This window comes from Vulpes lagopus, chromosome 17 (genome assembly GCF_018345385.1).
Source record: "Vulpes lagopus strain Blue_001 chromosome 17, ASM1834538v1, whole genome shotgun sequence".
NCBI lineage: Eukaryota > Metazoa > Chordata > Mammalia > Carnivora > Canidae > Vulpes > Vulpes lagopus.
The window spans coordinates 4409246-4424235 of record NC_054840.1 but is presented as its reverse complement, the minus strand read 5'-3'; the positions used below and the strand labels follow the sequence as shown (position 1 = coordinate 4424235).

The following is a 14990-nucleotide window of genomic DNA, read 5'->3' as shown; positions in this document are numbered from 1 at the left end:
CGTGAGCATAACTATCACATCTCCCTAAATGCGGGCATGTCACATCCATTTATCTGGTTCATTCAAACAGTCCTGAACTGAATTACCTCTGTGAGTGAGGGTCTGGTGTGTAAAGAATCGGATGCTGATAACACAGTCTTCAGCGGAGGCATAAACAGTGTAGATAAGCAAATCAGCAACTCTGTTGTACACAGACAAAGACCATATTCCTAAAAGAGAACACCAGGGGCAAAGTCATGGAAGTGAGAGCATTTAAGGAGTTTTGGAAATGAAATCTAATAATAGCTACTAATCACTGTTCCAGGAGCTATGCTAGAGCCTTGCGGATGTTCTCTAACGGGAGTCCCACAACCATCCTTCAAGTTAAGTTTACTCTCCCTCTGTTGCAGATAAGAGGCTGAGGATTAAGGGGTTAAATAACTTGACCAAGTTGATACATCTCGAAAGTCTTGGAGCTGTGATTTGAATCATGTGTTCACCCCAAGGCACATGCTGTTTAAAAACTCTGTCTTCGTGTGAATGCTTTGGCACAGCTGGACAGAAGGGTCTGGGACAAGTGGTAGAATGACAGTCTCTTTGCCCGACTGGTAAAGGCCTTAGGGACCATGAACATTCTATTTGTATTTTCCTGATTCTCAAAATTTCATTCCTAAGTGTAAGTCCTTCCCAGGGTTATGAAGATACTGAATACCCCTCCTGCCAGGCTTTTGAGAAGCAAATAACAAATGTTCCCTGGTGTCTTAAAAATATAGATTCGAATTCTTGACTTGATGTCTCTTAAATGGAAAACATACCCAATTTGTAATATGCAAACTGTTGGCCTCCCGGACTTTTCTCCTCTTTTGCCCTCCACCTTGTTATCAGCGACCCCTCCTACAGGCGCACCCTATACCTTAGCTTAAGCAGAAATCCCTCCAGCATCTTGCCTTCGAGCATTCCATTCTCCAACCCCCAGCTACCTTGTTTTCCCCCTCAATGCTCCAAACATTACCTATTCTTCAATCCTACCCAGCAATACAGTTCTCGATTCAACCACCTTTTGTTTCTCATCCTATTAATATCTAATTCTACCTGTTTAGACGGCCTACATATTCCGCAAACCTGATAGGAAAAGTCACATACGCTACCAGCTTCACGGGGCTGCCAGGCTGCCAGTCAGAAATCTCCGTTTCTCTGTTCGTTCTCCTTCCTCCTTTCTTGGTGACTTTTCCTCCCCTCGGATCTTCAACAGTTCCTCTCTAGTCCTCGCTCTCAGCTGATCACCTCGCTTCCTATGTCAGTGAGAACACAGAAGCAATGAGAAAACAGTGTCCACTCTCCCCCCTCTACTTACTATCCACCCCCATCTCTGCCCTTATACTCCAAGAAAGGCCAAACCTTTGACTTGTATACTGGACACCTTAGCCTTTTGACAGCTCCTGGGAATTGTTTCAGAAAATCTCACCCAAACCCTTTTGTAACACCATCCACTTACCTTTGTTAGCTCATTTCCATCAGCATGGGTACATGCTACAGGGCTCAATCCTTAAATTTCTTCTCTTTAAAGCTATACTTCCTCCCTTATTTATTTCGTCTAGACCCTTGGCCTTAAATATTATCTATTATCTATGAATTTATGATGCTCAAATTTAAATTCCTGCTATAAGCCTCTCCCTCAACTCAGATTTGAATATTTTTCTGCATATTCTTCAACTTTAGTTAAGTATCCAATATTCATCTCAAACTTCACATGCCCAAACTGTTCTTCCTTTTACACTTGCTTCTTGGTCTTCTTCATCTTAGAAGCAACTCCAAACTTCCAGTGGCTCAGGTCAAAAATTTGCAATCACCATTGACTTTCATTTTCCTTTCACATCCCATACCTTATCTGCCAGTAAATTGTGTTGGCTCTACCTTCAAAGTATATCTGAAACCTGATCTCTTCTTACTTATATGTACCCTGAACCAAACACCAACATCTCTCACCTGGATTATACTTTCCTTCCCGTCCTTGATCCTCTAGACCTATTCTCAATTCAACAGCCACAGGAATTACATTTAGCCATAAGTTATATCGTGTTATTCCTTCCCTCAAAACCTTCCATGGCCCTTGTTCCTTCCAGAATAAAAGCTGACACCCACACAGTGGCCTACAAGGCCTTACAAAGTCTAGCTCCTGTTGCTTCTCTGAGTCATCGACTTACCCCCTATTCTCTTACTATGCTCCAGCCATACTAGCCCTCTTACTCTTCCTTAAGGCATGCTCTAGTCTTAAGATCTTTGTGAATTTCAATGTTTTTTCTACAAAAAATGCTCTTCCTCTAGTATCTGCATGATGTGGTCAGTTAATTTTCTCATGTCTTCTCTAAAGTATAATCATGTCATGAGGCTTTTTCTAATTATTCTATATGAAATGGCAATACCCCTTTCCTCTAATACACTTTATTCTTTCTCTACCATATTTTTCCTCCAGGGGATGTATCACCATCGAAAATATTCTGAAGTTTACTTATTTACATGGCTTATTGTCTGTGTCTCATTAATAGTTTTATTAGTGTAAGAATTTTTTAGATCTCTGTGCACTGATACATCTGGGCTTAGTATATAGTAGGCATGCAACAAATATTTATTGATGAATAAATGAATAAATCTGTAGGAAAATAAATGATAATTCTTTTTTTAAATTATTTATTTATTAATGAAAGACACACAGAGAGAGAGAGAGAGAGAGAGAGAGAGGCAGAGACACAGGCAGAGGGAGAAGCAGGCTTCATGCAAGGAGCCTGATGTGGGACTCAATCCCGGGTCTCCAGGATCAGGCCCTGGGCTGAAGGTGATGCTAAACCACTGAGCCACCCAGGCTGCCCATAAATGATAATTCTATCACAGATATAACTAGGGCAGGACAATAAATATTCAAACATATTGTCCAAATCTTAGCCCAAGAGAGTACCTAACCTCCTTAAACATTTAAAAGTTGATGAGAAAAGAATTCTGTTAATAAGCTACAGAAGATGATACAACTAGGAAAAATCAACATTTTTTTCAATACCAAATGAAGTAATCATCAATAGATAAGACCATTGGATGAAAGATTAATGAGGAATCAGATGTCACCATCTTGACCTACTGTTCAATCTTAGAATCATTAAAATCAGGACAAACCGACATTATGTGACATATTCATCCTGAAATGCTGGGAAAAGAACTATATAGAATCACTTAAATATTCTTTATTTAAGAAATTGTACCTGAATTTAATGAAGTCTATAGACTTAACTGATGATTTGCAAGAAATACAGGTGGTTGAGGGGCAAATTAAATGACATTAATAAAATACATAGATTTAGAATATAGGACACTCTACTGAAAGAAATACAACTCAGTGTCTCAATTGACTTAATTTAAAAAAAGTTTAGTGAGGGAAGACAGTTATATTAAAAGAAATTTGAGTTATATAACAACAAATAGTAATGTTCAGACGTTGTTTATATTCTGATTTAGATAAAGCAACAAAAAATGACATTTTAGAGACAATTAGTATAATATGAAAATGGTCTGGTTGTTAGATTATACTGAGAAATTATTGTTAATTTTATCAGTTGTGGAATAGTCAAGTGCTTATGTAAATAAAACCCCATATATTTGGAAATTATATACTGAAGATTATAGGTATGAAAGATCTAATACCTGAGACTTCCTTTAAAATATTTCATAACAAAAGAAGAAATAGGTTATATGATAAAAAAAGTAGAAAAATCTTGATGTTTATCAAACTTAAATGATAAGTACTGTGGACTGAACTGTGTTTCCTTCAAATTCACACATTGAACCCCTAACCCCCAACAAGACTGTATTTGGAGATAGGGCTTTTAAGAGGTGATTAAGATTAAATGAGGTTGTAAAGGTGAGCTCTTAATCTCATGGGATTGGTGTCTTTATAAGAAAAGGGAGGGAGAGAGGTCTCTTTCTCCACATGCATGCATGCAACAAGAAGGGGGCACATGAGGACAGAGGGAGATGGCGGCTGTGCAAACCTGGAAGAGTCTTCACCAGAAACTGAATCAGCTGGCCAGTTGATCTTAGATTTCCCAGCCTCCAGGACTGTGAGAAATATATTTCTGTGAAGACACCCAGTCTATGGTGTTTTGCTATAGCAGCCGAAGCAGATTAAAACAACGGATATATGGGAATTTATTACATTACGCTTTCTAATTTTATGTATTTTGGAAATTAAAAAAAAATCTTCTGCTGAAAGTTTCTGACCAGTGAATAAAAATAAATGTTATTTGAAATTAAAGTTGTGATTTTGTGCCTCTGCTCCCAACCCCCCATCCAACTGACCTTGTAGCTTTCCTGCTACCGTGTTATTCGCAGTCCTTCAGGCTACAAGAGAAGTCCAAGATGCTTAGCCAGCCAGGCTTTCCCATAATTGTGCTCTAAATGAATTTTTCCAGAAATGTCTCCTTCTGTTCTCTGTAACATATTCTTCTACTTCAATTGAAAGAAACCTTACATCATCAAAAAAGCCCTTTCTCCATTTATATTTGTAATGATTCTTCTAGTTGGGCTCCATTTTTACATGAAAATAAAAGGCAACCAAACAGTTATTATACCCAGATAGATGTAGCTAACTAAGTGAAGCTTTTGTAGGTTCTGATATCAGCCCTCAATTTTTCCTTCCTAGGAAAGTGGTAAATAACTTTGAATCAGCAACTGGGGATTCCTTCTGACACCATTGTAGGTCCTCTCCCATGGCTGTCACACTGGGCGCCCCATTGATGTAGGGTGGTTTCCTAGCTTCCGCGCCTTTATTGATTGGTTCATAGTTTTGCACATAGATACTTGTAAGATGTTCAGTCCACACATATTAAGTGTTATTTTTCTTTTAGACCTTCCACAATTTCTTCGCCTTTCCCACCACCCATTTTTTTCAAACACACCCCCAGGATCTTGGTGTTAGCATTCTACTTTGCCTTCTTCCATGTTCTTTTAATTCATGTAATTGCACACACACAGAGTTTCAACTCTTTGACTTCCAAAATAGAAATATTTCGTCTATACATCTCTGCATCTTGATTTTTCTTATTTAATAGTTCATTTCAGAAACCCATACATATCAGCTGATAGAGATTTGACTCATTAAAAAATAACTTCATCATACATCTCAGCAAAGATAAACCACAACTTATTTAACCATTTTCTCACTGACAGGCATTCACTTCTTCTTTTCTAGTGTTGCTACCAACACAGTACATCAATGAACATTCTTGAATATAGTAGTGGTTTTACTTCTTGGGAGTGAGATCACTGGTCTATGTGTTTTAAGTTGAACACATGCTTTCACATCGCTTTTTGAGAAGTCTGTGAGACTTAACATTTCTATTACATGGGGGAGGATGTTAGGCATTATCTCGCTTTGACCAAATGCCATCTGCATGAGAAAATTTTCCTATCTCAACAGTACCTTCATCTGCATTTCTCTCATTCTCTGAGTGGGCCACCGTACTTGCATGTATCTATTGGTCATTTTGATTTGCTCTGTACATTATCTATTCTTATCCTTTGGCCTGTTTTTTAACTGAGATGTCAGCTTTTTGGTTATCAGTTTTAAGAGCTTTTAGTATGTTAAATATAATAATGCTTTCTTATTATCTGCATTATAAGTGTTTGTTTCACAGTCTGTTATGTATTAACTTCTTTTTTTTTTTTTTGTATTAACTTCTTAAGATATAGTTCTCCATATAGAAGTTTTTTTTTTTTTTTTTTGTTTTTTTTTTGGTCCATATAGAAGTTTTAATATTTATGTAGCAAATATATTCATTTTTTGTTTCCTAACTTGTAGGCTTTTTTTAAAGATTTTATTTATTTATTCATGAGAGACACACACAGAGAGGCAGAGACACAGGCAGAGGGAGAAGCAGGCTCCTTGCAGGGAGCCGGACATGGGACTCGATCCCGGAACCCCAGGGTCACGCCCTGGGCCAAAGGCAGAGGAAGCTCAACCCCCGAATCCCCCAGGCATCACTTTTTTATCTTTTTTATAACAAACTTTCAAAGTTTCTAGGTTGTGTATATAGTCTCCTAAATGTCTTCTAAGGTTTTTATTGTTTTATAATTCTACCTTTAATCAACAGGAATTGGGTGAGACTGGGATCCAATGTATTTTCTTCTAATGGAGAATCAGTTGTAATATCCATTTACTAAATTAGACCATTCTTTTCATATGAATTGAAATACCTCCTCTGTGATCCATTATATTCCACAATATACTGTGATCCATTTCTGAGCCATGTGTGCCGCTCTGCCAGTGGCTTTAAAATTTTAAATTCATATAAAACCTTCTCTTGACTAGTTGGGAATTCTGTCTTCTTGCTTTGAGGTCCCATAGCACTTTATTTTTACTTCTCTTAAGGCAATTACCACTTCCTACCTCAAATTACAGTTGCTTGTATACATGTCTCCTTGATTTCACTTATAATCCTTGAATGGAAAATGCCCATCTAAATTATGTTTGCATCCTTCAGGTTTTTGAGCAGTTTAAAAACTTCTGACATAGCTATTGAAGAAATACGCTAATAACTAAACACACATTGTTGAAACCATAATAGTTTCACACGGTTTTATATATTTTTTGGGTAGTAACTCAGTGTTTATTCTGTGCTAAAGCAAATCACTCTTGGTACCTGTTTATCTCAGTTCCTTTTCTCTACTTCTCGAGAGAATGATCAAGGGCCAAACTCAGTTTGTGGTTAGTCAGTATTTTGCTCTGAGTTTCATGAAGTGGCTTCCAGGATCTTCCCCCACAGATGTGATACAAGTTTAAGAAATTTAGGATGTGTATTTTAGTTTTGCTTGACAGATATCTTTTTTAAAATTAAGTTTTTAAATTCCAGTATAGTTAACACACAGTGTTATATTTAGTTTCAGGTATACAAAATAGTGATTCATCAATTCTGTACAGTACTCAGTGCTCATCATGATAAAGTGCCCTCCCTAATCCCCACCCCCCATCACCCCCAACTCCGCTCTGGTAACATCAGCCTATTCTCTATAGTTAAGACTCTGTGTCTTGGTTTGTCTCTCTCTTCTTTTTTTTCCTTTGCTCATCTGTTTTGTTTCTTAAACTCCATATATGAGTGAAATCATGTGGTATTTGTCTTTCTCCGACTGATTTATTTCGCTTAGCATTATACCCTCTAGCTCCATCCTGATTGTTGAAACAAGATTTTATTGCCTTTTTTTTTTAAGGATACAGATTCTTAGAGGAAATATTTAGATTTTTTTTTAAGATTTTGTTTATTTATTCATGAGAGACACAGAGAGAGGCAGAGACACAGGTGGAGGGAGAAGCAGGCTCCCTGCAGGGAGCCCGATGCGGGACTCGATCCTGGGGCCCTGGGATCAGGTCCTGGGCTGAAGGCAGACGCTCAACCACTGACCTACCTAGATGCCCCAGTTTCATTGCTTTTTATGACTGAATAATATTCCATTATACATTTTGTACAAATACATGTATGTATATCTATATCCATATCTATCATCTATCTATCATCATCATCAATCACATCTTTCTTTATCCATTCATCTACCAAGGGACATGGGCGGCTTCCATAATTTCACTATTGTAAATAATTTCCCAGTAAACAAAGAGGTGAATGTATCCCTTTGGATTACTGTTTCGTATTTTGGGTATATACCGAATAGTGCAATTACTGGATCATAGGGTAATTCTAATTCTGACTTTTTGAGGACCCCCATACTGTTGTCCACAGTGGCTGCAGTTTCATACAATTTTAGAAATTCAGAGTGACAGTGATTCTAACCAAGATGTGGCAGGTCATTGTTCCTGATTTACTTCAGAAGTTCTTGCTGCAGTGAACAGAGTTAAAGAAAGAAATTTTATTTATGTAATCTCTCAGTGTTTTATTCATCCACACATAAATCCAGACCACGTCTTCACATGTAGTTCTTTGTACTATATGAATATACAGCAGGCAGTTCAGTTAAACTTAGTTTTATTTAATACGTTTCTATTTATTAAAGCCATCAATGATAGAGATAAGTTCATAGGGCTGCAAGATTCAGAAAACATTGATAATATTAAACCAAACCAGATAAAAAGCATATAGAAATGATTTATTCACTTTTTTTTCTTAATCACAGCTTTTGAGATGCCAATTTTGCTGTAATACAATAACAAATGACAATTATAGCAACTAAAATTTCTAACTCACTAATGTGTTGGCATTACACAAATCATGATATGCAAGTCAGCAAAATAGAGCAATTAACAGATGTTTACCTGGAGCTACCTAAAATCATGCCGCTTTAACTCTGGGCCTATAACAATTTGTAGAGGAAATGTTTTTGGTAGCCTCTGGGTAAAATAAAATAGGAAATTCTACTTCATTCCCAGCCATTTTGTGCAGTACACTGAGAAATGCTGAACGCTGACTCAGTCTTGCCCTTTTTGACATAATGTTTTCTCTCTTTATATTCAGCATATAAACAATATAAGCCAGTTTGCAATAATTTCTAATACTCAAATTAGCATATAATGAGAAACCTGAGTTGCTCATTCTGATAGGGTACTCAAAGTCCATTGGGGCGACCTACTGTTTTCTCTCTATTGAAGAGTGAGAGGCTGTCTCCCTGCAGGTTGGCAGGGGTTCCAAACCTTGAGGAAAGATTGATCAGATAAGCTGCACTTAGCGGTACTGACAGATAGACACGGAGCAATAGGTAAGATGTCAGGGAGCCAGTGTCAACAATCGAGTGTGACTCAAAAGTGCAGTTGCGCTGGGGCAAAAGCTGAGAGGGTTCTGATGAGGCAAGTCAACTGGAAAGGTTGAGGAAACATTGCCACCTTTTAACTACAGCTATTTCATTTTGGACAGCACCTTCTGAGATTTCTTATTAAGTAGATCATCACATCTCTCATATCATTGGGCTCTTGATTGTTTTAATAGACTTTTTCAATGATCGTAATTTCCTTTAGAATTGTTCCTTCTAGCCTGGTGGCTTCAAATTTTGCAAAGTGCCCAAATAGGATTTTGGCCACTATTGTGTGTGTTGGATGGATGCTCTTTTTATATCCTTTACACTTCTTTTTTTTCCTCTGATTTAAGCTTCTTAATTGAGGTAGATAATGGAGATTTTTACCAGGAACAAATCAGTGACAGAAGGCCAACCTAATAATGAGCCAAGAATGATCAGTCTATGAGGCACCTGGGTGGCTCAGCAGTTGAGCATCCGCCTTGGGCTCAGGGTATGATCCTGGGGTCCTGGGATGAAGTCCCACATCGGGCTCCCCACAGGGACCTGCTTCTTCCTCTGCCTCTGTCTCTGCCTCTTTCTGTGCCTCTCATGAATAAATAAACAAATAAAATATTTTTTTAAAAGAATGCTCAGTCTAATATCAAAGTCTTTGATTAAATCCTTGGAATGGGCTAACAGTGACATCTAGTTCTCAGAGTTCAAAGCAAAGAAGTAATACCAGAAAGCAGTTGAAGGATTAGAAGAGACGAATCGGCAAGAAGTTGTAATATTAGTCAGTAATATTCAGGCATTATTCCAATTCAATCCTAATTATTTATTTATTTCTCCAGGACTGGAAATAAGTCAAGGGGGGCTTGGGTGGTCCTGAGCTTAGAGGAGAGGCAGAGAAGTGACTCCCTTAGCTAGAAGGGAAATAACAGGAGGTCAGTGTTACAGTAGACCCCAGAGAATGATATTCTCTGACAAGCAAAGGTGCTGGGTCTAACTTGCCTCCCCTGATAATGAGACACTTTTCTTGTTTTTTTAATAAAATTAAAAGCAGTTCCCCCTAAAGGTGGGTTGCTAAACATGGTGTCCATCATAAAAGTGATGATGCACATAAAAGTGAGGCAAACAAATATTTGTACCTTTTAAAAAGGATTATGCATAAAAAAGTGAACAACAGAGTGTGAGTGATTAAAATATAAATGAGATAAAATACACCATAGCTCTACAAGATATGCAAATGATGTGATCTTTTTATTCATTTACTATGTCTTAATGGTGGGGGAAATAATGTACTTCCAATTGATACTAAAAAGAAACTGTTTTATTATGTTTACTACACAATGAGCCTGCCTAAGGCATTCTCTAGTTATGTTATACATTATTAACTGTTATAAACCATTGCTCTGAATAGCACCCAAGAGGCCTGAAAGTTAATGTATCTCTTTAAGTGCTTTAGCTCACTAGGAGAGAGCAACTTAGACATTGAAAAGTGACTGCTTGTTTCTTGAATCTGATTCTGCCAAGATTGGGGTAAAGTTTGGGGTGGGGTTGGAACACGTTGAGAAACATGACAGGAAGAGGAAAGGAAAGGGTTAAATTAGTTGAACCAGAAATTCCAAATACTGGTTTTATGATATGATAGGGTATCCATTTCAATAATTATCACAGATTTCTCCAAATAATAGGAGAATATGTCTCTAGATGACTCTCTCTCTCTCTCTCTCTCTCTCTCTCTCACACACACACACACACACACACACACACACACACACACACATCTTTGGCAGGCATGAGGCATGTGGTTTCATGTTTCCCCAGACCACAACCTGTTCCTGCTTTAGCTGCTAATAAGTAAATGGGAAAATGGGCAAGGTTTGGGGAACTTACTTCCTTTTTTCTCTTTCTCCCAATCTGTTAGACTTATGTGGTGAGAAAATTTGTCTATATTTCCTATACTGTTAATAAAGACAGATAATTAACTGTTGATTATTTAATGACTGGTCTTCCAGCACATGATATAAGAGAAGCTCCTTTTCCTTTAATATTCCGGCCTCCACTAAGACTGTATAAATGCATATTCTCTTTTGTGAATTTATTTCTCCAATAAATATTTATTCATGCCTTTATTATGTGCCAGATAATAAGCAAGGGGTAGGGAAAAATAATATATTATCCAGGTCCTTTTGAATAAAATTGGAAATTTAAGAAAAAATGAGAGAGAAATTAATGGTTTGGGTTTTTAAATATATATTACAATTATAGTTTTGGTTTGATAAAGCATTTAATATTTTTTAACTTACCTTCCTCTATTTCTCATTCATTCTGAATTTTTTCTAGATGTATGAAGCGGTTTTTTACTTTTGATACTATGAAGTTTTGTATACTATGAAGTTCTGTATTGCATTTATATACATGATATAGCTTAAAAAGTTTACTATTAGTTAACAGGTAATAGAATTGTCCCATGCCTTCAACTTGTTCTTCCTGAACTTCTTGCCAGCAAACTCTGCTTTCATGTATCATAGAGATACAAAAAAAAAAAAAAAAAAAAAAGGAGGGGGGGAGATGAGGAAGAAAAAAATTGAAGAGAGAACACAAAAATTGGAAGAAAGTTAGATGAAAAAGAGGGAAAATAATAATATGTAAAAGAAGACAAAGACTTTCAGAAGTGGGAACACAGAATCAATAATGTTAAAAACAGAAGCAAACTCACACTCCTTTATCTTTTACACATCAAGCATAGTCACTCATTGTTTCCTATGGGTAGATAACCATTTATATCTACACATTTACAAGAACATCTTTACTATGTCCAATACTTTAACAAATGTCTGAGAAACTGCATTTAAGAAAATATAAAACATGGACGGGAGTTATGATGATGGAGTAGTAGAGGGACCCTGGGTTGCCTCATCCCTGGAACACAGCTAGAGCAACATAAAATCATTTTGAACAACTAGGAAATTGATCTGAAGATTAAGAAAAACAATCTTCAATGTTTCTTCATTGAGGTGAATTGCCTCTCCAAGGACAAAAGGCCTGCCACGTGCCATTTGAACAGCCATTCAACAGCAGGGAACAGAGGTACATGCAGAGGACAGATAACTTGGTTCCAATTTTTCACTGTGCTTCCCAGAAACTCTGAACACTCATATAGGCAAGTGACTGCTTTTCTGGGGTAAAGCAGTGCTGGGTGCAGTACCGTGAGGCTCTCCTGGGAAGGAAGCAGGTCTCTGCATCACAGGGTCCTTTAAGATTTGTTGTTTTGTGTCCTAGCTGCTGGCCAGACATAAAACACAGGAGACTTGTGGCTCTGGACATACTGATGGCCAGGGACACAGGAGAGAGAGTTTGTTTTTCTGTGAGAGCCCTTTGAACAATGGTGGTCACAAGTTTCCCTCTCAAGGGACAAGAGGGTGAAGTGAGACCAGATTCCACCTTCCTGTTCACCAGCACCATGGGACTTCAGAGAGAAACACAGTGTCTCCAGGGGAGGCTGGAGTCTCTTAGACTACCCCCCCCCCCCCATGCCTGGCAGGGGCATCTTTAAAGGTCAGGTCTTATTGTGAACCAGAGCAACGGTCCTATCCCTTAGAAGACCAATGCAGGCCTCCTGCATTCATCAAGGCTACTGACCATAGACCCAAAATATTAGCTTCAGTTCTGGTGGAAATAGGACCAGGATTTTTTTAATGTTATTATTATTTTTTAATTTCTAAAAATTTTAAATTATTTTAATTTTTTAAATTTTTTCTTGGAATCAGGCTCATTGTTTTTGTTCATTTGTTGATTTGTTTATTTCATTTTCTCATTTTTGGGGTCAGGCTTTCTATTTTTTTATTTTTTTTTTATTTTTTTTTATTTTTTTTTATTTTTTTTTTAATTAACTTTTATTGGTGTTTAATTTACCAACATACAGAAAAACACCCAGTGCTCATCCCGTCAAGTGTCCACCTCAGTGCCCGTCACCCATTCCCCTCCAACACCCGCCCTCTTCCCCTTCCACCACCCCTAGTTCGTTTCCCAGAGTTAGGAGTCTTTATGTTCTGTCTCCCTTCCTGATATTTCCCAACATTTCTTTTCCCTTCCTTTATATTCCCTTTCACTATTATTCATGGCTTTCTATTTTTTTAAATCAAGTTTATCTTAATGAAGAAATCAAAGCACACCTAGTTAAAGGTCCAGACACTCCCCATTACAAGCAAAGAGGAACTCTGCAGAGGATTGACCTGTGGGAAAGAGCAGCCAAAAGAAAAAGGAAAATGCTCACAACATACACCAAGAACATTTCATGAAACACCAGGCCCTGGATAGTGTAGGACCCTTTCTTGATATAGTATTACACTCAGAAGCAGGAAACATAATGAGCTCTCATAACATGAAAAAGATAGAAACCTAGACATAATGACAAGATGGAGGAATTCCAAGGATTTGTTCAAAACAGATATAAGCAGTATATCTGAACAAGAATTTAGAACAACAGTCATAAGAATACTAGCTGGGCTTGAAAGGAGCATAGAAGACACCAAAGAAACCCTCGTTGCAGAGATAAAAAACCTAAATAAGATAGTCAGGCCAAACTAAAAAATGCTATAGCTGAGATGAAAAAATCAACTGAATGTAATCACATCAAGGATGGAAAAAGCAGAGGAATGAATAGGCGATATAGAAGCTAAAATTATGGAAAATAATGAAGCTGAAAAGAAGAATGAAAGAAAAATATTCAATCATAAATATAGTCATAGGGAACTCAGCAATTCCACAAAGTGCAGTAACATCCATATCCTACAAATCCCAGAAGCAGAAGAAGAGTGGGGAAAAAGGGGCAGAAGGTCTATTTGAAAGCATTATGGCTGAGAACTTGCTAATCTGGGGAAGGAAACAGTCATTTAAGTCCAAAAAGCACAGAGGACACCCCTCAAAATCAACAAAAACAGGTCAACACCAAGATATATCATAGTGAAACTTGCAAAGTACAAATATAAGGGGAAAATTCTGGAAGCAGCTAGGGACAAAAGGTCCTTCATCTATAAGGGAAGATACATAAAGTTAGTAGCAGACCTGACCACAGAAATAAGGCAGGGCAGAAGAAAGTGGCATGATATATTCAACACACTGAAGGAGAAAAATAGGCAGCCAAGAATGCTATATCCAGCAAGGCTGTCGTTCAGAATACAAGGAGGGGTAAAGAATTTCCAGGACAAGCAAAAACTAAAGGAGTTCGTGAACACTAAACCAACAATGCAAGAAATATTAAAGGGGACCCTGTGAGTGGAGAAGAAAACCCAAAAAAGCAATAAGGGCTGGAAAGGAACAGAGGCATTCTACAGGAGTAGTGACTTTACAGGTAATATAATGGTACTAAATTCATATCTCTCAATACTACTCTGAATGTGAATGGACTCAATGCTACAATCAAAAGCCATAGCATATCAGAATGAATAAAAAAAATAAGACCTATCAATATGCTACTTACAGGAGACTCATTTTATTTATTTATTTTAAAAAAGACTTTAAATATTATATTTATTAATTTGAGAGAGAGAGAGAGAGAGAGAACACAAGTGGAAGGAGGGGCAGAGGAAGAAGAGGAAGGACAGACTCCCTGCTTCATAGGGAGCTGGAAATCAGGGCTTGATCCCCAGATCCTGAGATCATGACCTGAGCTGAAGTGAGATGCTTAAAAGACTGAGCCACCTTGGCAACCCCACAAGAGACTCATTTCAGACCCAAAGACACCTCCATATTGCAAGTGAGAGAGTGGAGAACCATCTATCTTGCTAATGGACAAAAAAAGGAAAGCTGGGAGTAGCCATACTAATATAGGATAAACTAGATTTTAAATCAAAGACTGTAATAAGAGATGAAGAAGGGCACTCTATTATAACAAAGGGGTTTATTCAACAAGAAGATCTAACAATTGTAAACATTTATGCTCCCAACTTGGGAGCAGTCAAATATATAAATCAGTAACAAACTTAAAGAAACTCTGATAATAATACAATAATAGTAAGGGATCTTAACACCCCACCCACAGCAATGAAAAAATCTTTGAGCAGAAGATCAACAAGGGAAAAATGGCTTTGATTGAAACCCTGGACCAGAAGGATTTAACAGATATATTAGAACATTTCATCCCAAAGCAACAGAATACCTATTCTTCTTGAGTGCACATGGAACATTCTCCAGAATAATTCACATACTGGGTCACATATCAGGCCTCAATCAGTGCAAAAAGATTG

The 14990-nt window shown here is 37.5% G+C and overlaps 1 protein-coding gene across 4 annotated transcripts in view; it reads left to right on the top strand.

Moving 5' to 3' along the window:
- The window catches only part of NLGN1 (neuroligin 1), a 651016-nt gene that overhangs the window by 156218 nt on the left and 479808 nt on the right, over positions 1-14990 (top strand). The gene's annotated exons all lie outside the window — the stretch shown is intronic.